This window comes from Carcharhinus amblyrhynchos, chromosome 13, assembly GCF_965287045.1.
Source record: "Carcharhinus amblyrhynchos chromosome 13, sCarAmb.v2.hapA, whole genome shotgun sequence".
NCBI classification, from domain to species: Eukaryota; Metazoa; Chordata; class Chondrichthyes; order Carcharhiniformes; family Carcharhinidae; genus Carcharhinus; species Carcharhinus amblyrhynchos.
In genome coordinates this window covers 19,439,152-19,464,134 of record NC_137336.1, presented here as the reverse complement: position 1 = coordinate 19,464,134, position 24,983 = coordinate 19,439,152, and the positions used below count along the sequence as shown (strand labels likewise).

The 24,983-nt window shown below is 43.1% G+C and overlaps 1 protein-coding gene across 5 annotated transcripts in view; it reads right to left on the bottom strand.

Moving 5' to 3' along the window:
- LOC145351748 (teneurin-2-like) overlaps window positions 1-24,983 on the bottom strand; it is a 1,559,410-nt gene that overhangs the window by 877,541 nt on the left and 656,886 nt on the right. The window lies entirely within an intron of this gene.

Here is a 24,983-nt window from a genome sequence, read left to right as displayed (position 1 = left end):
TGAAAAACGTGCTGATTAGGTGCATTAGACATGCTAAATTCTCCCTCAGTGTACCCAAACAGGTGCCGAAGTGCAGCGACTACAGGATTTTCACAGGAACTTCATTGCAGCGTTAATGTAAGCCTACTTGTGACACAAATAAGAAACAGAACACATCCTTGACAGAATCTTTTCATAACTGTACTTACTTGACCCCAGATGTCTGAGAATTTCTAATTCTGCTTAAGTTACTTGACCATATTGTACTATTCATACACTTAAAAACATAGTATTAGACAGGGAAAGAAAACACGATTTGGCACACTTAAAATGGGGAAATTTGCCTCATATGATTTATTGTGGAATGTGTTTGTCGAGCCAATACACTAACAATGGTACATCTTCTGCAAAGACGATTCTGCTGAGCATTAAAGCTCAGAATTCAAATGTAACAAGAGATGTTAATGTGTTTATAATAAAGAGATTAACACTCCCATACAGAGGAAATTAATACAGCCGCTGACTGCAGAGTTTAATTCCTGGGGAATCAAAAACCTCAGAATTCAAACCCTGAGCAGCTCACCATCAATCGCGAGACATTCTTCAGTTATATTTTTGTGCAGGATGAGGAGGATCTGCATTTCATCAGCAGCTTGTCATTTTGCCCTTTTTTTTCAAAGCTTGACCAAGTCCTTGACCGAGTATGAGTCACAAGAACTGTCTCAAACAGACTCTTAGATAATTTTTCATTAAATGAACCAAAACCCTCCCTACCATTCTTATTTAAGATGTTAAATCTTAATCACCACACAATGACAGAAGATCAAAGAGTACTATTAAACTTAATAATCTGGCAAAGTGAATGAAAATGGAAAAATAATTTAAAACGTGCACTTTATTCAGAGCAATTTGCAATATATTATTGCTGGGAATAAGCTGCTACATATCTTTGAGACTGGCACTAACATGAATATAGCTCCTGTGCTATGCATCCTCTAGAGTTTTGTTTTTCTAAAGTTCCTGATGGGGGAAGGGTGATAGCAGATCTTATGTACATCAATTATGTATACCATATCACTGTTGGCAATATCTCTCTGTCAAACAGCCAGTCCTTTTACTTAGGTCAGGACATTTTGTTCCAAGTGTGAGACACTGAACCAATGGCTTGCCATACTGTCTCTGAAGACACTTTAACTGCACTGAAAACCATTGTTCTTCCTCCACTGGCATTCTTGCGTGGCAATCTTAAAGATTGCAACATCCACCCACACTGCCATCAAGGTGCCATACCAGTAGGGTGACACGACAGCACAGCGATTTGCACTGCTGCCCCACAGCACCAGGGACTCAGATATAATTCCCAGCTTGGGTCACTGTCTGTGCGGAGTTCGTACGTTCTCCCCATATCTGCATGTGTTTCCACCTGCAGTTCAAAGATATGCAGCTGAGATGGACTGACCATGCTAAGTTGTCCCTTAGTGTCAAGAAGACTAGCTAGGGTAAATGCATGGTTTTGTGGGGATAGGTAGGGCCTGGGTGGGATTGTGGTTGGTGCAGACTTGATGGGCTGAATGGCTTCCTTCTACACTGTAAAATTCTAAGCTGAGGCCATTGATGAAAACTTAATGCAAGATTTTTTTAGCCCCGCTCACCCCAAAACTGGAAAATCCTGCCCAAGTCAATGGACCTTTGCATGGTCCACCCCCCACCCCCTATATCCCACCCGCACCCCCCTCTCGTTATGATTTATGATTCCCGTTGTGGGCAGGACGAGAAAATTCCAGTCAATGAGTCAGTACAGTTTTTGCATTTGGGGTATATTTGATCCGTAGTGTGACCCCGAAGAGATTGGTGATGAAGTTCAGTATGCAGAGAGGTGAAAGACAAAAAGTTGAATTGAACGAAAATGCACCAAAATATATTGAAAATTAAGGACAGGTTATTTAATAATATGTTGGAAAGATCAACAAACATGGTGTTGTTGTTTTCATGTCTTCATATTTTTGCCTTGAAAATTATTGGGAATATATGTATGTTAATGAACAAACAATCTGTCAGGCTCCTTCTTTGATCTTCTATCATTGTGCTATGATTATGGTTTAACATTTTAAACTAGAATGATGGGGGTGGGGGGAGTGGTGGTTTGATTCATTTGCTGAAAAAATATCAAAAGTCTGTTCAAGACAATTCTTGTAACGCACACAGTCAAGAACCATCTTTGTCCCAGGATAATTAATACCATATGACAGGAGAGATTTGCCTTGGGCTCCCACAATCCATATGCTGAGGTATCCACACCCAGCAGACTGGAGCATTCCTCTGGCTGTTAGCCCTGAAGTCAGAGCCAGAACTCTGGTCTCCACCTGCCAAGACTGTTTGGAGCAGGGATAGTGTCCTGCAACTTTTGACTCAGAGTCAGCAATGATTCTTCAAGGCAAAGAAGTGTCGGGGGATAGCAGGGTGAATACGAGGGGCTACAGAGATAGGGCCTGGTGGGACTGTGGTCGGTGCAGGCTCAATTGTAGGGGTTCTATGATTCTGTGAAAAAAAGCTCCTGAACAAGGTGTCCATAAATGTGTGTGTGTTGTAAGAATATCTTTGTGTGTAATTTCTACATGTGCACAGATAATGGGATGGCCAAGGTTCACCGTGTAATTGCAATTGGGAATAGGTTAGCGTGAATCCTGGCAACTCAACAGTTAAAGCAGCAAAAACTGCAAGACTAAGAGTCTCGAGGCTGAATTTTTGGGATGGGAGACAATATGGTGGAGGAAGATGTTGAGAGAGGAGCCTGATGTTCTTCCCCCATCATGGCGTATTACTAATCATGGGTACCTTAGCAGCGTGGTTGCCTACCCTGCAGCTAGTTGAGCCACGTAAGTGGCCAAATAAGGGTCACTTTCCACACATGCCAGCATTTTGCCTACATCAAGAGGGTCTGCCGTTGTGTGGAAAGACAGTTAGGGTTTAGAGGTTGCCCAGAGGGTTCCCAAGGCATCAACTTCCACTATAGACACGCCGTGGGGATTTTGCACCCCCCTCCACCTCCCTTGTGCCTCAAACCCCGGTTCCAATTTTCATCATTGTGGCTATGGTGCCACTCCAACAGCCAGGGTCTGCTGCATCCCTCCTTCATTACTCAGCTGAGCCGAGGACACCACTTGCAATGCCTTGGAAAAGCAGCCAGCATAATTGAGGACCCCACACACCCTGGACATATTCTTCCACCTTCTTCCGTCAGGTCAAAGATACAAAAGTCTGAGATTGCATACCAACTGACTCAAGAACAGCTTCTTCCCTGCTACTGTCAGAATTTTGAATGGACCTCCCTTGCATTATCTTTCTCTACATCCTAGCTATGATTGTAACACTACATTCTGCACTGTCTCCTTTCGTTCTCCATGAATGGTATGCTTTGCTCATACAGCATGCAGGAAACAATATGATTCACTGTATGCCAATTAATGTGACAATAATAAATCAAATAAAATCAAATCAAAATCAAAAGTTGCAATGTCACATGACTAAAAGACTCTGATTTGTTGGGAAATAGAAGTACTGTCTCAAATCGAATAATGAGGTGTGAATAGATCCATTAATTATTAATTATTTTTACCAGTAACAGTCAATTGCAGCAATTCTAGGGTAACCTGGATACCATAAAGAACCATCGCACCTCAACTCCCAGTGTCAATTTTCATCATTGTGGCTATGGTGTCACTCCAGTAGCCAGGACCCGCTGCTTCCCTCCTTTATTGTCCAGCTCAGTCAAGGCCACCACTTGTAATGGCATTGCTGAGGCATTGCGAATGGTAGCCTCAGACCCCGACCCCAAGTCAAAACAGGGAATGTTCAAGAGTGCAGATTTAGAGGAGGCAGATGTTCCGGAGGGTACAGCAATCCGGAGGGGGGGAGACATGGAGAGATCTGAAAACAAGGATGAGGATTTTAAAATAGAGCTGTTGCCAGACTCATGTGACACATAACTTTGATGTTGGCAAAGTCAAGATCAAGGGGCAGTTTTATATGTCCTACAAAAATGGATGTTTGACAAAACTCGCAGAGTTGATTTGATTTATAATTGTGTGCTATACAGATATAGCATACCGTACATAGAGAAGGAAATGAGAGAGTGCAGAATGTAGTGTTACAGTCATAGCTAGGGTGTAGAGAAAGATCAACTTAATGCCAGATAAGTCCATTCAAAAGTCTGATAGCAGCAGGGAAGAAGCTGTTCTTGAGTTGGTTGGTACGTGACCTCAGACTTTTGTATCTTTTTACCGATGGAAGAAGGTGAAAGAGAGAATGCCTGGGGTGTGAGGGGTCCTTAAGTATGCTCGCTGCTTTGCCGAGGCAGTGGGAAGTGTTGATAGAGTCAATGGATAGGAGGCTGGTTTGTGTGATGGATTGGGCTACATTCATGCCTTTTTGTAGTTCCTTGTGGTCTTAGGCAGAGCAGGAGACATATCAAGCTGTGATACAACTAGAAAGGATGCTTTCTACGGTGCACCTGTAAAAGTTGGTGAGAGTAGTAGCTGACATGCCAAATTTCCTGAGTCTTCTGAGAAAGTAGAGGCATTAGTGGGCTTTCTTAACTGTAGTGTTGGCATGGGGGGACCAGGACAGATTGTTAGTGATATGGACACCTAAAAATTTGAAGGTCTCGACTTTTTCTATTTTGTCTCCGTTGACGTAGGGAGGGGCACGTTCTCCTTTACGCTTCCTGAAGTCAATGACAAACTCCTTCGTTGCCGCCTTATTGTGACTTGAAATAAGCTGGAGGATAAAATGCTTAAAGTAGGAATGTTATATACTGGGACATCAGGCTTGGTCTAAATCCTGGACCTCAAACCTGATAGGTCTTCAGATTTATCAATTTTCCAGACAACGCAGATATCATAACATTACTGGGTATCCCCTGCCAGCATCTGTCCATCAGTGCTGGCTAGCTGATTGCCAGAGGAGCTCAGCAACTCTCTGTTTACTATGTTGCAGGACAAGACAGATTGCTCTTTACCTCAATACCTAGAATGGACGCACAACACTCTGTTTTTTTTAAAAACACAGGGCGATTGGAAGAGCTGCAATCTAATTAGCTCCAGCTACCCCTCTCGGGCTGTCCAAGTTCACACATTACATTAGCAGTGGAGTGTGCCTGTCACGGGGAGTTCTGGAAACCAGCAGAGCCAAGATTTGCATGGGTGCATGTGAAATCTGTGCATTATAGTGTGAATGTGCGGATTTATTCTGGGCGCCCTGAGTCTTTGACAACAAACCTTTCTCTTTGAACTTTCTTTTTCTTCTTTGTCAATTTATTTCTTCCCTTTCCTGAAAGCTTTGCCACTCTGCTGGGATATGATGCAGTGTGTAACGCATGAGATTGCATGCTGCAAAGTCAAGGAAATGAAAGAAAATGATGAAAGTATTTTTTTTAAATAAGCTCATCAGTAACCTAATGGAGGCAACAAATCAGCTGAGTTCAGTTTGTCACACTGTCACCTCTGAGTCAGATGAGGTTGTAAATTTTACCCCTACAAGAGCGTAGAATCTTGGCTAACACTTCAGAGAAGGATTTGGAAGGTCACTCTGATGATTCCCACAGAGAAATAAAAGATCTATCCATAGCACCAATGGAAGATATTCAACCAACATTCTTCCTCAACAACCCCTCTTCAAAAAAATAGCAAAAAAAAATTATTAATTGGGCAAAGATCTCTTTAGCTTTTATGAGCCTTGCTAAAACTGAGTACCAGGTCTGCTAATATTTCAATCATTTTTACACATCTCTAAATTTGGCTGCTTGTGCATTCTGATTTTCATCACTCTGCCATTGGCATCCTCGGGCCCAACTTTTAAATTCCCCTTCCTAATTCCCTCCATCTCATTCACCCTCCACTTTTAAGATGCTCCTTAAAATTTATCTCTGACCAAGCTTCTGGTCACTTGTCCTAATATCTCCTTAAGATAGAGGTAAACTACTATGGATGCTGGAATCTGAAACAAAAACAGGTGGAAAATCTCAGCAAGTCTGACAGCAGCTGTGGAGAGAGAACAGAGTCAACGTTTTGAGTCAGGATGATTCTTCATCAGGGCTGAAGACAAGGAAAATCAAACAAGATTTATACTATGGAAGTGGGAGAGGTTGGGGGTCTATAATTGATAGGAATAGCGGAGACAAGGCGAAGGGAATGTAAAGCTGCTACGAGTATCCATTAAGAAATTGGGATATGTGAATGGCAGAACAAAGGTGCAGGTTGTCTCTTTATAATATATAATCTCCTCATAATATGTCTTCATGTTGCTCAGTGCAAAACCGTATTTGATAATGTCACTGTGAAGCACGTTGGGATGCTTCACTTTGTTCAAGGTGCTATATAAATGCAAGTTGTTATTATTTAGCCACTGCACTACAAAGCAATTCATTAGTTGAGAAGTGTTTTGGGAAGTCTCACAGATGTGATCATAATACACCAAGTAAATGGAAGTTCTTTTTTGGTAGACTAACGGGACTGAAGATAGACAAGTCCCCAGGACCGGATGGAATGCATCCCAGGGCTCTGAAAGAAATGGCAGAAGTGATAGTGGATGCCTTAGTTATTATTTATTAAACTTCGCTGGACTCCGGGGAAGTGCCAGAAGATTGGAAAACGGCTAATGTTACGGCGCTGTTTAAAAAAGGTAGCAGACAAAAGGCAGCGAATTATAGGCCGGTTAGTTTAACGTCCATAGTAGGAAAAATGCTAGAATCCGTCATCAAAGAAGAAATAGCAAGGCACCTAGAAAAGAACGGTTTGATCAAGCAGACACAGCATGGATTTGTTAAGGGGAAGTTGTGTTTGACGAATTTATTGGATTTCCATGAGGATGTGACTAATGCGGTAGACAGAGGGGAACCGGTGGATGTGGTGTTTTTAGATTTCCAGAAGGTGTTTGATTAGGTGCCTCACAAAAGGTTGCTGCAAAAGGTTAGGGTGCATGGAGTTGGGGGTAAGGTGTTAGCGTGGATAGAGGATTGGTTGTCTAATACAAAGCAGAGAGTTGGAATCAATGGGTGCTGTTCTGGTTGGCAGTTGGTGACTAGTGGAGTGCCGCAGGGATCGGTGCTGGGCCCTCAACTGTTTACCATTTACATAGATGATCTGGAGGAGGGGACTGAGTGTAGGGTAACGAAATTTGTTGATGTCACGAAGATGAGTGGAAAAGCAAATTGCGTGGAAGGTGCAGAAAGTCTGCAGAGAGATCTGGATAGCTGAGTGAGTGGGTGAGGACCTGGCAGATGGATTATAATGTTAGCAAATGTGAGGTTATCCACTTTAGTAGAAATAATAGTCAGAGGGATTATTATTTAAAAGGCGAAAAGCTGCAGCATGCTATGGTGCAGAGGGCCCTGGGGGTCCTTGTGCATGAATCGCAAAAACCCAGTCTGCAGGTGATCAAGAAGGCGAATGGAATGTTGGCCTTATAGTGAGGGGGATAGAATATAAAAGTAGGGAGGTCTTGCTGCAACTGTACAGGGTACTGGTGAGGCCACAGCTGGTGTACTGTGTGCAGTTTCGGTTGCCGCACTTGCGGAAGGATATATTGGCCTTGGAGGGAGTGCAGAGAAGGTTCACCAGGCTGATACTGGAGATGAGGGGGTTAGCCTATGAAGAGAGATTGAATAGGCTGGGCCTGTACTCGTTGGAGTTTAGAAGGCTGAGGGGGGATCTTATAGAGACATATAAGATAATGAAGACGATAGATAGGGTAGAGGTAGAGAGATTCTTCCCACTTAGAAAGGATAGCAGAACTAGAGGGCACAGCCTCAAAATAAGCAGGGGCAGTTTACATCGGAGTTGAGGAGGAACTTCTTCACTCAAAGGGTGGTGAGTCTCTGGAATTCTCTACCCATTGAAATGGTGGAGGCTACCTCGCTGAATATTTTTAAGTCACAGGTAGATAGGTTTCTGATAGACAAGGGAATTAAGGGTTATGGGGAGAAAGCGGGAAAGTGGAACTGATCCACTTCAGATCGGCCATGATCTTGTTGAATGGCGGGGCAGGCTCGAAGGGCTAGATGGCCTACTCCTGCTCCTATTTCTTAAGTTCTTATGTTCTTATTTATTGTACTGTCCTTATTAGTATGTTGTTTCAACTCTATGAAATAGCAGCCCAAATTCTGCAGTGGGAGTAATGGTGAGATCTCAGCATTCATCTTATTAATGAGTTTAATCCACCAGCAGCTGTTTGTTCATGCGCATATACAACTAAAAAGTTGCTGTGCAACTTTCCCTGTTCTTCCACAAACTTGGCTTCACTGCTACCCTGATGAGAGACTTGCTGTTAAATGTGAGAGGTGTGAAATTGCAGCACTAACCATGAAACATGTCAGATAAATATTTAGGGTTTGTGCATTCAGATTAAATTCAACTTTTTCATGGTGTGTTAAGTTTAAGCCTTAATTATTGCAAAACATCCTCTCTTGCACTGCAAAGTTACTTTTCCCATTGTGGAGTCTCATTCCTTTAGATTTTAATAATTGTTGGAGATTTTTAAAACTATATTCTCTTAACATTTCCTTTCTTACTTTTCTTACTTCATTCTACATTTTCTTCCCTTTATTTATTTATGATTTATTCCAACTAAATTCCTGGATGAGATTTTATCTCAGTAAAGATTTTCTAATCATATTTGCTGAAGAGATATATTGTTGTTTTCTCTTTCCTCACAGATTCCAGATTTCCCATAAAGGGCACTACACTGCAGGGAACTCCCAGTAACTATAAATCGCTATTAGAAAGCTCATGAAAAGTCTGGACAGCATTGAGTGTTGCGAAGAGAAAGTGCTATTTGTTTGCTGACTGCTAAGTCCAGGTCATTGCCACCGAATCGAGTGCTGATTATTTTGCAGAACATCTGATGGTAGAGAGACAACAGAAAATGATGGAAAAACTCAGCAAGTCTGGCCGCACCTGTGGAGAGTGTGAACAGGGTTAAAGTTTTGAGTGCAAATGACTTCTTCACAGCCAAAGTGAGGTAAAATGTGATGGATTTTGTCCTGGGGACGCAGCTGCTGGAGCAGAGTAGAAAGTCGGTGATAGGGAGAGCTAGGAGAGATTTCAGCAAAGATGTGTAGGTTGTGAGACAGAGGCTTGAATTCTCTGAATGTTCAGGCCTCGCAACCATTGCCAGGGAGAATGGAAAATTTGGTGCTCAGAATCTCAACTGCGGACACGATCAGGGAATCATCGTCAGAGGAGGTTTCATACAATGCAGAAGGAGGCCATGCGGCCCATCAACAACAATCCCACCCAGGCCCCACTCCCCCATAACCCCATGCATTTACTCTAGCTAATCCCCCTGACACTAAGGGGCAATTTAGCATGGCCAATCCACCTAATCCGCACATTGTCGGACTCCAGAGCACCCGGAGGAAACCCACACAGGCATGGGGAGAATGTGCAAACTCTACACAGACGGTGACCCAAGAAGAGAATGGAACCCAGATCCCTGGCGCTGTAAGGCAGCAGTGCTAATCACTGTGACACTGTGCTGCCCAATGGTAGGAGAAGGTGCTGGTCATTGTATAAAGGAAAGACTTTGTTAATGAGCGAATAAAGGTCAGTGCTCAATGAAAGCATAACTAAGGAACAAGTGACAGGTGGCCCAGTTGGGTGGGGCGGGGGGGTGGTGTGTGTGTGTGTGTGTGTGTGTGAGATTCAAAATGGAGGAGAAATGTCACAGTCTAAAGTTATTGAACTGAGTCCTGAAGGCTGTGACGTGACTAATTGGAAGATGAGGTGTGGCTCCTCCAGTTTGCGTTGGGTTTAATTTGAGCATTGCAGCAGGTCAAGGATGGACAAGGGCAAGATGCTGAGTTGAAATGGTTAGCGATGGAAAAGTTACGGGCTTTGCAAAGGTGTTCTTCAAAACAATCACCCAGTCTGCGCTTAGTCTCGCCAGTGTAGAGGAGACCACACTGGGAGCAGCGAATACAGTAGAGCAAATTGGAGGGGGTGCAAGTGAATCCTGCTGCACCTGAAGAAGGTGTTTGAGCTGTGGGTGGTGAGGAGCGAGGAGGGTAAAAGGACAGATGCTGCACCTTCTGTGAATGCGAGGGAAAGTGCTGTGGGAAGGAGATGAGGAGTTGGGGCTGATGGAGGAAAGGGCTGAAGTATCACAGAGGAAACAGTCCTTGCAGAACTGACAAGGGTATGAGGGAAAGATGTGTTTTGTGCTGGAGTTGGCAGAAATGGTGGAGGATGATCCTTTGAATGCTGAGGCAGGTGGAAGAAAGTGAGTACAAGAGTGACCCTATCATGGTTCTGGGGCAAAGGGGAAGGAGTGAGGGCTTAGGTATGAGAAATGGGTAGAACACGGCTGAGTGCCTTGGCAACAACTGGCAGGGGGATGGCAGATCTTGGCTAAGGGAAAAGGCAGACATGTCAGAAGCACCATTTTCGAAGGTGGTATCACTCAAACAGGTGCGATGGAGGCAGAGAAACTGGGGGAATGGGATGGAGTTCTGACAGGAAGCAGGGTGTCAGGAGCTGTAGTCAAGGTAGCTGTGTGAGTCAGTGAGCTCATAACGAATATTGGTAGTAGGTCTATAGCATAGACAAAGAAGTCAAGTAAGTGTTGAAAATGGACCATGTGAAGGTGGGAGAGTGATGCAAATTTTCTGGGTTCAGACATGAGTCTAATGTCGCATTGGGAAATTCATCGATGTCACAGAAAAAGATTTGCAGGACCTTGCCTGAATGGGTCTGGAATAAGGAATTTTCCACGTAATCCACTAACAGGTAGGCCTTACTGGGAGCTATGGCAACATCTTTTTACTTGAAGGAAGTGAGACAAGTTAAAGGAGAAATTGCTGAGTCCAGAACAAGTTCAGGCAGGCGGAGAAGGGTGATGATGAACGGGGATTGATCAGGCCTCTGCTCAGGGAAGAAGCAGAGAGCCTTCAGATCTTCTCGGTGGGGGATGTAGGTGTAGAGGGATTGGATGTGCATAGTGAAAAGGAGGCAATTAAGACCAGGAAACTGGAAATCGTTGATAAGATAAGGGGCATCAGAGAAATTATGGATGTAGGAGGAAAAAGGCTGGACAAGGGGAGAGAATGGAGTCAAGAAAGGAAGAAATTAATTCTGTGAAGCAAGAACAGACAGATATGGCAGGTCTATTGGGACAATCCTGTTTGTAGATTTTGGGAAGGAGGTAGAATCCTGTGCAAGGTTGGGAAACTGTGAAGTTGGAAATTATAGAGGGAAGATCTCCAGGGATGATAAGGTCAGTAACAGTCCTGTAAACAATGGCTTGAAGTTTGGTTGTGACATCATGGTCTAGGGGGAGGTAAGAGTAAGTAACTGAGAGTTGGCATTCAGCCTTTGTGAGATGGAGAACGGTACATCAGACAACAGCAGGTTTGATCACAAAGTCAGGGTTGGACCTGAGGAAACAGAATTCAGCAAGTTCAGGTGGAGACAGGTCAGACAGGGTGAGAGGAGTAGAGAAATTGAATGGTTGATGCCACGCCAAAAGTTCTCAAAGAAAAGATCAAGATCAGGTAAGAAGAGGCTGGGGGGAGGGGTCCAGGTAGAGGGAGAATGCTGGAGGCAGGTGAAAGGATCCGCTGAACAGAGGGGGAGAACTGCTGCCCAAAGACATGAACAGGGAGACTGAGACGATAGAAGAAGCATTCAGCATTGTGCTGAGCTTTCAGTAAGCTTTATGGAGCTGTCCTAACATCCATTAACTTCAATGATATAATTTGGTCCAGATGTTTTGCAAAACATTATGTGCAGAGTGAGAATATACTGGTAACTGGCAGAGAACAAAATCTGGAGAGAGAAAAAAATATTTTGATTCACTCAAAGAATCTGGGCAACAGTGCCAATTTAATTAACATTAAACAGGTCACACAGGAGTACAACACTTATCTGAAGCAAGACAGTGCCCTGCTGATTTACTACTGGCAAATAAAGCATTGTTTCTCTTCTGCCTTTTCTTGATTTGGATGTAGAGGTGTTATGTCTGTGTTTGTTTTTCTGGTTAACATGCTGAGCATTTCTATGGCTGTTTATAGTCGTGTAAATGACTGGAACTGATTTGACGCAGACAGTTTGTATGCAGCTATATGCTACGTTTTATCTGGGAGCTGCTTCAGTCGGTCGTGGAGACTTTTTTTTAAAATAGACTCTATAAATAAAGTTTGTTTGCTTTGCTGGGCAAATAGACTTTGTTTGCTTTTCTTCAATAGAAACTCTGCACTTTCTAAAGGCAAACACTAGGGAGAAGAACGTGGGCATTGCTCAGCTGGGCTGCACTTGTACAGTGACTTTCGAGTGCTGCACCTTGCCACGAGAGGAACGAGAAATAAATCACTATGAACTAACTAATACACCAGTGTTCTGAACTTAGCAGTTTCTCAGCCGGAAGGCAGTCCCAGTGGCATAAGACGCGTTTGTTTAAACACAAACTTTCAAAGGAAGAAACAAATTCAACAGAAGGAGGAATTATCTGTACAACTTAAGGTCTGCACGAAGCCTTATTTTTATTAATTCATAGGACATGGGCAAGACTGGCTGGCCAGCACTTACTGCCTGTCCATATTTGCACTTGGAGGGCAGTTGAGTGTCAACCACACTGCTGTGGATCTGGAGTCACGTGTCAGCCAGACCAGGTAAGGGTAGATGATGGACTAGTGGTATTATTGTTAGATTATCAATCCAGAAATCCAGTTAATGTTCTGAGGGCCAGTGTTCGAATCCCACCACGGCAGCTGTTGAAATTTGAATTTGATAAAAAACCATTGTCCATTGTCAGAAAAACCCATCTGATCCACTAATGTCTTTTTGGGAAGGAAATCTGCTGTCCTTACCCGATCTGGCCTACATGTGACTCCAGAACCACAGCAATGTGGTTGATTCTCAACTGCCCTCCAAGGGCAATTAGGGATGGACAATAAATGCTGACCAGTCAGCGATGTCCATATCCCACAAATGAATAAAAAAATCAGGACAGCAAATTTTCTTCCCTAAAGGACATTAGTGAATCAGATGGGTCAATAACACCACAAAGCCATTGTCTAATTTTACAGAATAGAAGCAAATGTCAGAATTATACTGCCTCGCCCGCCCCAATTCTGGGGCAGGCAAGATGGTAAAATTCCAGCCAAATGATTAAACTATGTGTCAATATCTGATCATCTTTTACATCTCACCTGGTCAATTGTTAACACAATTGAAAAACACACTAGAGCTCAATAAAAATTCTCAGAAGCTGTAAGTTTGATGCTGAGGCATTGAGGTCACATAGTGAATGTATTAGCATATCCATAGTTTTCATCATCTTAGTTTTCATCCAATTTCGATACAGATAGAAAGTCAGTTAAAGACAAAAAAAGGGTGTTTGGTACACAAAGTAAGTTGAAAACGTCACTCGGGTAAAGTGTAGAAAATTAATCTAATTTATTCACCTGCACATGAAGTGATAACGTAAATTGTCAGAAACGTATCTAGGTTTTTAAGACAATTCACATTATTATTTGCATTTTGCAAAATATAACCTTTATGAATGGAAAAAGCATCATTCCTCTTGGGGTCGGACCTTGGCTTCTGAGGCAAGTGGCTCAAATCGGGAAACTTCCCAATTGGGCAGACCTGCCTCGACTTGAAGGATTCCATTACACCCAATTTTTGCCCTGAGGAGGTGGTAGTGGGATAGAGGCAGGCCAGCGAACCTCAAAAGCAGATTATAGGTGACCAAGGGACTGGGTGAACGCAAAGGTGGGCTGGGTAGAAGGACCGTCAGTTGTTATAGAAGTGAAGCCTTCTAGCCTTCATTCACATTCACAATATGTGTCCCTCCATGCCACCTTATACTTCTCATTTCCCATCCATGTCACCTCCTTGTCATATTGTATCCTCATAGCCAGTCATCCAGTATCCCAAATGGACAGGTCGCAGAAACCATGTGGAGATTCAAAACAATCAAATCTCTGACAATCAAATAGAGCCCACACTCATACATTCTTGATACAATAAAAAAAAACTCCCATTCAAAGATTTTAAATCTCCTCAAGTGCCCCATCTGTTTAGTTATCACATCAAGGACAGCTGAACCTTCAACAGCCTCTACAAACCGTCCATCAACACATTGGATTTCTTTTTTAAATTCAGCTAATCATTTATAATGAACCAAGTCTGATAAAAAAAACCCTTTGGCAAATTCAACAAGGAACTCTATTGAAACTGCAGGAACAGATGTTAAGTTTTTTAACTTTGTACCAGATGACCTGTCAATCAAAGCAACCCAGCAGATTTTTGAAAACTCTGACAGCTTCAGTCTATTCTTCATGTTTAATGGGTATTTAAAAAACTTCAGCTTATGCTACCTAAACAAATTTTTTCCACCTTTCCGAAATATTTGTGTCTGTTTCATAAACCTTTCAATCCCATATTGAATCATAGAACCCTACAGTGCAGAAAGAGGCCCTTCGGCCCATCGAGTCTGCACTGAACACAATCCCACCCAGGCCCTACCCTCATATCATACCACTAGTCCCTTTAACCTACGCATCCCTGGATGCTAAGGGGCAATTTCTTAGCACGGCCAATCAACCTAACCCGCACATCTTTGGACTGTGGGAGGAAACCGAAGCACCCGGAGGAAACCCACGCAGACACGAGGAGAACGTGCAAACTCCACACAGACAGTGACCCGAGCCGGGAATCGAACCCGGGACCCTAGAGCTGTGAAGCAACTGTACTACCGTGCCGCCTTGCAGTTTAAGACCCTTGGAACTTGAAACATTGGGACTGTGTTTGAACTTAACACTAAATGGCCCTGCTGAATTTTGGTTTCCCACCTATGTGGTTTATCGGCCCCCTTGCCTCACCTCCAACCCCCTCCCCCACCTACCCCACCCGCCTTTCCCTCCACTGGAAAAATGGGATCTGTTGGAAATAGGGGCAGGATTTCCACGATGGTGTCTTCAACACCATTTGTTACAGTCTCTGAAGTTGGTTTGACTCCTTGAAAATCTGATTCTTAATCTCACTATCTATGCGGAGTTTGCACGTTCTCATTGTGTCTGCACAGGTTTCCTTCAGGTGAACATAAGAACATAAGAAATAGAAGCAGGAGTAGGCCATCTAGCCCTTCAAGCCGACACCACCTTCGGATCATGGCTGATCCGAAGTGGATCAGTTCCACTTACCCGCCTGCTCCCCATAACCCTTAATTTCCTTGTCCATCAGAAATCTATCTATCCGTGACTTAAATACGGGTGACTGGGTGCTCCAGTTTCTTCTCATATGCCTCTCATAATCCCAAAGATGTGCTGGCTAACTGCACTGGTGATGCTAACTTCTCCCTCATTGTGCCTGAACTGGTGCCAGAGTGTGGCAGCTAGGGGATTTTCACAGTAATTTCACTGCAGTGTTAATGTAAGCCTCCTTGTGACAAGAATGAATAAACTTTAAAAAAAATCTATCTTCCCATCCACCCAAACTAAAAGTGTGACCAACACTTTTGCGCAATGTCCTTTAAAGATAAATTAATTTTGACTCTTTAACTGAAAGATAGAAAGTTTCAGACAGTAGGTGAGACACAATGGCACAGTAGTTAGCACTGCTGCCTCACAGCACTAAGGAACCAGGTGCAATTCCTGGTTTAAGTCCTGTCTGTGCAAGTCTGTACGCTCTGTCCGTGTCTGCTTGGGTTTCGTCCGAGTATCTGGTTTCCTTCCACTGTTTGAAAGATGTGCTGGTTGGGTGCGTTGGCCGTACTAAACTCCCCCTTAGTGTACCTGAACAGGCACGCAAGTCTGGCGACTAAGGGATTTTCACAGTAACTTTATTGCAGTTTCAATGTAAGCCTACTTGTGACACTAATAAATGCATCACAGAAACGCTACAGTAGAGAAAGAGGCCATTTGGCCCATCAAGTCTGCACTGACCACAATCCCACCCAGGCCCTACCCCCATATCCCTACATATTTACCCACTAATCCCTCTAACCTATGCATCTCAGAACACTGAAAGCAATTTTAGCGTGGCCAATCAACCTAACCCGCACATCTTTTGAACTGTGGGAGGAAACCGGAGCACCTGGAGGAAACCCACACAGACACAAGGAGAATGTGCAAACTCCACACATTTAAACTTTAATTTAAACTTTAAATTATCCGAGTATGGAAGCTGTCATCAGCTCATTGAGCTATACTTTCAGGGCCCAAGCTACAGCAAAACCCACAGCTGAAAATACATCCAAAAGAGCCTGTCCTCTTATCGGTAAAAGAGGCCAAAAGAGCCTGTCGTCGATTTCCAGCTGTGCCGTCACTTTATGTTTGGGAAGTATGCAAGGATGCAATGAAACAGATAACAAAACCTGAGTTGATTTATTGGTGTTGCTGTTTATTTCCCTCAGACCAATTAGGAAAGGCTTTCCCTGCAAATACAGGAAACCCCAGAGATACGGGAATGCTGAGGGTAAATTCAGAAGCGGCAGAAAAGGAATGAGGCACATTAACAATTGTGGTGTAGTACCTCGGTCAACAGCTAAGTGCTCTACTTATAAATCAATGCTGTATAAATATAACAGAAGAGCAATTAGTCAATTCATGAACCACTGACTGACCAGAATTGGATGAGTAATCAATTTAATGAGTCATTTAAGCAATCCCTTTGCCATTCTACATTTTTTTTCATGCATTCTTTTTATTTTGGATTATTTATTTTTGCCAAAACTGCTTAAACATGAGAACTCACAACTGGTATCCAGAGATTTACAAACCTGGAACAACAAGCTGTATTTTTTCGAAGCTCATCTCACACCAGACTCAAGGTTTTAATTAAAAGCCAACTTGTAGTGTGAGGTCTTTAATTAGGAACAGACAGCGAGCATCTTTACTCTAAGACACATTGCAGTGGCACAAAATAAGCGCATAAATTGAAGAAAGATGCAGTTCACATACCTTGCAAGTAAACAGATGTATAAATTGTAGCTTTTTATTACCTGCGTTAGTTCTAAGCTTTGATTTTTGTAAAGCTATTGCAGTGAGTGCCACGATCATATTATTTGCATGTACTGGAAGTCTAATTTGTGTAATGTTAATTCACGACTGTAATAGTGCCTCTCTGCTGGGACATAAGAGCTACTAGCATAATGGAAATCACCCACTGGTCGCAGTGCAACCATTATTCCACATGGTGCTGACATCTACGTACTTAAAGAGTGTAACTTTGGGAGGGAAACTTCTTCTAAAATCACATCGCAGAAACTGATGGATATCTAAGTTGCTTAGATATGCCTCTGGTAGCTCAGCGGCCAAAAATATTTTATGACGGAGCAATGACTGAAATGCTCCTTGATCTGTACTGCATGAACTGCAGTAATAGTTTGGAGCATGGCTATGGGGATTCAGATCCTCATCTGTGAAGAAATATTCCTGCTGAATGACCTTGCTGATTTTGCCGAAAGTGTACATCTCTGGAAGACTGATGGTGGAAATGCTTAGTTTGATACCGCTAGCTGTCTATGTTCACGCGTCCCATTAGGATACACCACCCAGGGCTTTGAATAATGGCCATTTAGACAAGGTGCCGCAGGGTACCGCCACTTATGTAACCTAATGAATTGCTGCCTTCTGGAGAAAGAGGTCTACATCCAAGTGTAGCTGTGTTCATTACAGTGGGGCTGACAACTTGGCTTGTCCTGAAGGTTGCTCTACTTTGGAAAAGTATCTGTGTGATGACTTCCGCCAGGTTAATGAGATTGGCTTGCTAGAGTATGAGCGACCTGATGAGTCTATACCTTGAAAAGAAACACCTGATGAGTCTTCATTGATGGTTAAATCAGGGACCCTCATGCTCTCTATTTAAAGCTCTCCCAGCCTGCATTCAGCAGGGAGCAATTGGAGCATTGGCTGTGCACAGATGTATGGTGTAAATAAAGTAACTTGGTGACGGGACTTTCGCCTCCGTGGAGTTATCACAATCTGTCAGTTCGGCATTGCCGCATTCTCATGGCTGTCCAGAGCTAATCTTCAGTGCCAGCTGCTACTTAATAAATGAAGGCACAATGGGACAGGAGAGATTTATCACATCTCCAGCATCACCCAAGTGCCTGAGGAAGAAGATAAACCCAAATTAGGAGTAGGATTTTTACCAGCAGAGGATTTGTCAATATTATAAGGGAAAAGGTCTGCAAAGTTTATTGGTCACAAGTAGGTTTGCATTCACACTGTGCAATTAGTTGTGAATCTCCCCAAGTCTGATTTTATGATTGCGAGAAGGTCATTGATGAAGCAGCTAAAGATGGTTGAGCCTCAGACACCACTCTGAGGAACTCTTGCGGCAAAGTCCTGGGACTGGGATGGTTGACCTCCAACAACCACAACCATCATCCTTTGTGTTAGGTATAACTCAAAACAATGTAAGTTTATTTATTCGTCACAAGTAGGCTCACATTAACAATGCAATGAAGTTACTATGAAAAGCCCCTAGTCGCCACACTCCAGCATCTGTTTGGGTACACTGAGGGACAATTTAGCATGGCCAATCCACCTAACCAGCATGTCTTTTGGATTGTGGGAGGAAACCGGAACACCTGGAGAAAACTCAACCGGAGGAAACTCAAGTGCAAATTCCACACAGTGACCCAAGCTGGAAATCGAACCCTGCGCTGTGAGGCAGCAGTGCTAACCACTGTGCCACTGTGTGGAATTTCACTTATGGCCCCCTTTTGATGTCTTTTCCAAGGGAATGCTTTCAAATATTAAAATGTTTAACTGATCTGTAAATATTTTGAATCAACTCCACTAATCTGAGCCTGCAAGTTCATGTTGGCTCCACAACAGTCTGGCCTTACCAAATGCCAATAACGTACCAGGTCTGTGTGAGATTGTAGAAGGGGAAATTTCATCAGAAATCCATGTTTTGACCCTGCCTCCTCCTCTGTCATTGGTTTTATAAGGGGCAGGCAGAATTTTCAATGCGAGGCCTAACTTTCATCCTTTCTGACACATTCATTCAAGAATTATGGATTCGAGCCTCATGTTTTTGGTATTTGCTTCCTTTTTGGCTTTTGTTCCAATGTAATTAACCACCACATTTCTTATATCATGCTTAAGGCAGTCTCCTTCAAAGAGATTCATGGTCACAAAATGTTTTGGTCTTCTTATTCCAATTTAAAACGTCCCCGTTTGAGACAACACATTGGTTTACATTGAAATCTACCTGTCACTGATCCGAACTTTACTTTGTTGGTCCAGATTACGTTGAATGCTTTCAGATCTTCTGACCATCCAGCTTTGTTCTTCCAGTCAATTTAAGGAGATAAAAAGTCCCACTCTCCATCAAGGATGAGGGGACACCATCTTAAAATTAGAGCCTGACTATTCAGCATTGAAACCAGGATGCACTTTAACAGATATTGGGAATTCTTTCCTTCAAACCAATGGTGGATGTTGGGAAAATTGGGGCATTCAAGACCGAGAATAACGCATTTTTGTTTGCTAAGTGTACATATACACTTTGTACAGTAAGTGCAAGGATTTAGAGTAAAAGGTGATTAAATGGAGTTGAGTTACCTTGATGTAATTGAAGGACAGGGTTAGCCTAAGGGGCTGAATGGTTGAACACTATTCTTATGTTCCATATTATTCATGATGATCATGAACACAAGGAAGATGGACTAGTCTGAAACATGTGCTGGTTAGGTGCATTGGTCATGCTAAATTCTCCCTCAGCATACCCAAACAAGTGCCAGAGTGTGGCAACTAGGGGATTTTCACAGTAACTTCATTGCAGTGTTAATGTCAGCCTACTTGTGACACTAGTGAATCAAATTTAAAAACTGTAAACTTCTCCCAACCAGGGTCTTTTTCAATTGACCAACTTGCTTCTAAAACTAAGCCCTATTTTAGTATAATAAAGCAATTTCCAATTAATTACAGCAATCTTCATCTGTTTTCCAAGACTCTTAAATGGAATTTAATCAAGCCTCCTGAATATCCAGCCAGACAAATTCAGTTCGCCCCCGAAAGAATTCCAGTAGATTGGCGAAGCATGACCTGTTATTTCTAAATGCATACTGATTACTAAGTATGTACTTCATGTTTCACTGATGAAAATTGGAAGCATCCCATAAAATAATCTTGACATTTTTTTTCCGATCACCAATCTGCTTTCTAATTCCCAGGTCAAGCTTAATTTCTTGGCTGAATATTACATAATATTTGCAATACTTCCCTTGGGGACGGGAGGTGGGGGCGGGGTGTGGCAGCGGCATAGCGGTTAGCACTGTTTCCTCACAGCGCTAGGGACCCAGGTTTGATTCCTAGCTTGGGTCACTGTTTGTGCGGAGTCTGCACTTTCTCATCATGTCTGCGTGGGTTTCCTCTGGGTACTTTGTGTCTTCCCACAGTCCAAAAGATGTGCTGATTAGATGCATTGAGGTGAACAGGCGCCAGAGTGTGGCGACTAGGGGATTTTCACAGTAACTTCATTATAGTGCTAGTAGAAAGGGTCAAGAGCTTCAATTTTTTAGCTGTCCGGTTCACCAATAACCTGTCCTGGTCCTCCCATGCCGACACTATAGTTAAGAAAGCCCACCAATGCCTCTACTTTCTCAGAAAACTATGGAAATTTGGCATTTCCAATTTGACTCTCACCAACCTTTACAGATGCACCATAGAAAGCATTCTTTCTGGTTGTCTCACAGCTTGGTATGGCTCCTGCTCTGCCCAAGACCACAAGAAACTGCAAAGGGTTGTGTATGTTGCCCAGTCTATCACACAAAATAGCCTCCCATTCTTTGACTCTGTCTACACTTCCTGCTGCCTTGGAACAGCAGCCAGCACAATTAAGGACCCTACACACCCCGGATATCTTCTCTTCCACCTTCGTCCGTCGGGAAAAAGATACAAAAGTCTGAGCTCATGTACCAACCAGCTCAAGAACAGCTTCTTCCCTGTTGCCACCAGATTTTTGAACAGGCCTGCCTTGCACTAAGTGGATATTTCTCTACACCCTAGCTATGACTGCAAGACTACGTTCTGCACTCTCCCCTTCCCTTCTCTACGAATGGTATGCTTTGTCTGTATAGCATGCAAGAAACAATACATTTCACTGTATACTAATACGTGGCAAAAATCAAATTAAATCAAATTCAAATAATGAAAACCTACTTGTGACACTAATAAATAAACTTGAAACTTCAAATGTAACTCCTGGATTTACAGAATAGAGTAAAAAGTCTGACAACACCAGGTTTTAGTCCAACCGATTTATTTGATAGTAAACGCACAAGCTTTCGGGTTAGTCCTATCAAATAAATCGGTTGGACTAATACCTGGTGTTGTCAGACTTTTTACTGTGTTTACCCCAGTCCAACACCGGCACATCCACATCATGTTTACAGAATAGAACCAGAGAGTGACAGAATGGTTAGAGCACAGAAGGAAAACATTCAGCTCACTCCAGCTTTCTGCGATCACAACTCAGCTCATCCCCCACCTTTTCCCCTTGCAAATATTTTATCTTCAGATGAGTTTCCAATCCCCCTACGAAAGCCACAGTTGAAAGAGGTTTCGAGCACTGAGATTATGATGGCCAGTTTTGGTAACCTTTTAGAAGTGGGGAAGAGATTTGAGTTTCTGCAGGATTTTCGAGTTGTGATGCCTAAAGTTTGAGTGCTGCAGGGATAGGTTTAGAGATGAAGAATCTATCGGTAAGGGATGATTGTTTTAAGTTTATTTACTACTGTCACAATTAAGCTTACATTGGCACTGCAATGAAGTTACTGAGAAAATCCCCTCGACACCATGCTCCAGTGCCTGTTTGGCTACACTGAGGGAGAATTTAGCATGACCAATGCACCTAACCAGTGCATCTTCTAGACTATGGGTGGAAACCAGAACACCTGGAGGAAACCCATGCAGACACGGGGAGAACGTGCAGACTACACTCAAACAGCGACCAAGCTGGGAATCGAACCCATGTGCCTGGAACTGTGACGCAGCAGCACTGTGCTATTCTGCTGCCCTGATATTGTGCTGACGTTTGAATGGGATGTTCTACTCCCTGCCTCCAACACCTCCCTCCCCACACAGCATGATTTTCGATGGCAGAGGCAGCTTGCTATTGGCCCCCAGTGGGATCTTCTGATCCTGTCAATGCCCACGGCATTTGTTGTGACTTGTCTGTCCTTCCATTGAGGAACCTGGAGTTGGAGGCTCACCTTTAGCAGGATCAGAAGATCCTGCTGGCGGAAAGGGCTGGAAACCCACCGTCCCCCCCCGCTGCAGTGAAGGATCCTTGAACATGCAAAACTACAAAGAAACACAAGAACTGGGAGGGAGTTTTGTGTGTGAGAATGGGTATGAGAAAATGGCATAACCCATATGTCTAAAGGTGTGAAAACAGTTATGGTCACTGTTCTGGAGAATAAGAGCATGACAGTGGAGGTTGTCGGTATCAAAGATGTGAGTAATGGAGGGAATCTCAAGGTGGGAAGAATAGTCTAAGAAGCATTTTGGAATCTGACATTGGTAGGAGAGGGGTCTTGGATTTTTGGAAGCAGAAAAGGGAAATGCCTTGATGTGAGTGAGAGAGGATGCTGAGTTTGGAAGCACTGTGAGGAGTTCCAAAATCAACAAGATCTGAAGACGGGGGTGGGAGTTGCAAAGAATGCATTGATTGGCAATTCCGGTGCCACGTTTCAGCAGCAGTGACCTTTTCAAGGAAAGGGCTCTGGGAATGTAACTTAGTTTCTGCTGGTCACTTCAGCACCTTCAGTCATTCCCCAAATTATTTTTGGCATCAGTGCACATTTGGCAAATTTGGTAAGTGCACTTAAATCCCTTAAAGGTGAACATTGGATGATGGTTGGGGATTGGTTATAGAAGTAAGTTTGGACAATGGGAAGGAAATGGAACATGCAAAAAGGATAGAGGATGCCCGAGTCCGGGGCAAGCTCTGCAAAAGTTGGAAATGAGGAGCGCCACAGGGAAGTGAAGTAAAGATACTGGAGAAGGAGGAAGAGCTGAGTCAATTGACTATGGTATGTTTGGAGAAGTGTCAACAGGAAACAAATATTTCTACTACAGCAGTAAGTCAGTCTAGTTTTGCAGTTGCCCTAGTTCTCAGCTCACATGGTAATGTTGAAAGACGATCATTGTTTGTTTCCATTATATCATTTCTGCTTTCACACCTTCTTAACAGTTGTTCCTGATCTGTCCTCTTCACATCTGCTTCTTGAATATTTTCAGAATATGATTCACTTCATTCTTTAAACAATTACCAACCCTCTCGTGTTCAACAGATGTTGAAGTGACATGATTTTTTTTCCCTCTTAGTATCTATAAATGTTCGTGCGTGCAGTTTTTGCCATTTTCTACACAATCAACTAAAAGCTTAGAACCCACTACTATCAAGCAATCATTCTGCCAACTATGTATTTGATACCCACTGGCATCAAATGCTCTTCCGCAAGCCAACTTGTCAAACCTGATGCCCACTGGCACCAGACCATCATTGTCCTAATCAGTATTTAAACAGCTAATGTTCAATCCCTTACTGATGAAATACTAGCGACTTGGCAGTGCGATTGTCAGAAGAGTTTTCCCTGTTCTACGTTTTATTCCTGTAACTTGCTGCAATATGAGTGCAACTTCCCTGTGTACAGTCTCCACCTTTATTTATCAGATATATCCTGATCTGGTTGACAGAAGCCTCACTGTAAATTAGCTGTTTTCAGCTAAGTTGAGTTCTGCTGCATGGAAAGATTTGAAGCAGGGTGATATACAAATAGAACTAGTACGGTAAATATAGCCACTGACAGAAAGCAGTAATCTCAGGTTTAAAGTCTAGACAATGGAAAATACAGAGAGGCGCTAGAAGGCACACAGTGACATTGTATTAAGGATGAAGTTACACCTGGCTTGGCAGATCATTGAGGGTGTATCGTAATGCTTCACAGTACCGCAGATGCAAGAGTGGAAATATTCTTCTCCTGTACATCAAGTAACCCCTTGTACTGAAGACCATAAAGATAGAAAGATTGCTCTATGGGATGCACCTAGAACAACATTTGTGGTGCTTGGGCAGCACCAGTGAATCTCACATTATATACAATCGACTCAATAGAAACACTAATCTCAGCCAAACAGAAAACTTCCAATGGATCAAATCATTTCCCATTATTCAATCAGCAGAGTTTCCATGAGGCAAGGTGTTCCCTTTATAAAAGTCTTTCAGGGATAGCTAGATCTATTTTGCTCGACATTGTCACGTACATCACTATATTTACTTGAAGCACGATGTTGGAAGGTTTAGCAAATTGTTATATTTAAAATACATTAACCCATCTGCCTTAATTTGCTGCCCGCATGCATCAAATGCAATTCAAGTAAATGCTATTGGTTCGCAGCATTTACAATTCTTCAAGGATTTCCCATTATTTCCAAATTCGGAAGAGTAAAGCTTTTTTCGGGATTACGGGTGGGATTTTCTGGTTGCCTGGCTGTGTGCGGAGCAGCTTGCTATTGGCCTTCTGGTCCCACTAACGTCTATGGCGTTTGGCATGACTTGCCTATCCCACTGCCGGGGGAACCTGCTTGAGATGGGGGTTACCTTTGGCGGGACTGGACGATCGCTCCAGTGGGAAGGACCATAAAGTCTTACTCTAAGCGGGGTGTTTCTTAATGTTAAGCCTATCCTGGGTTTGATGTAGTTGACTTAGTTAACTTCAGTCAGCCTGAATCAAAGTTCATGGGTGTTAGGTTTGGATGGAAATTAAACTATGCACCAACATTCATCCTCCAGATCTGCATATGAAGATTCACCACTTGCCTAATGAACTAGAGACCTTAATTGCTTATGAAACCTCAAGGAAATAATGGCCAGAATTCTCTGGCTGTTCACATAGGTGGGATCCTCTGGTTCTGTTGATGGCTCACCCCTGCTGGCGTGATTCATGGTGGTATGGGGTGCAATCAATGGGAAATCCCAATCGGAGCG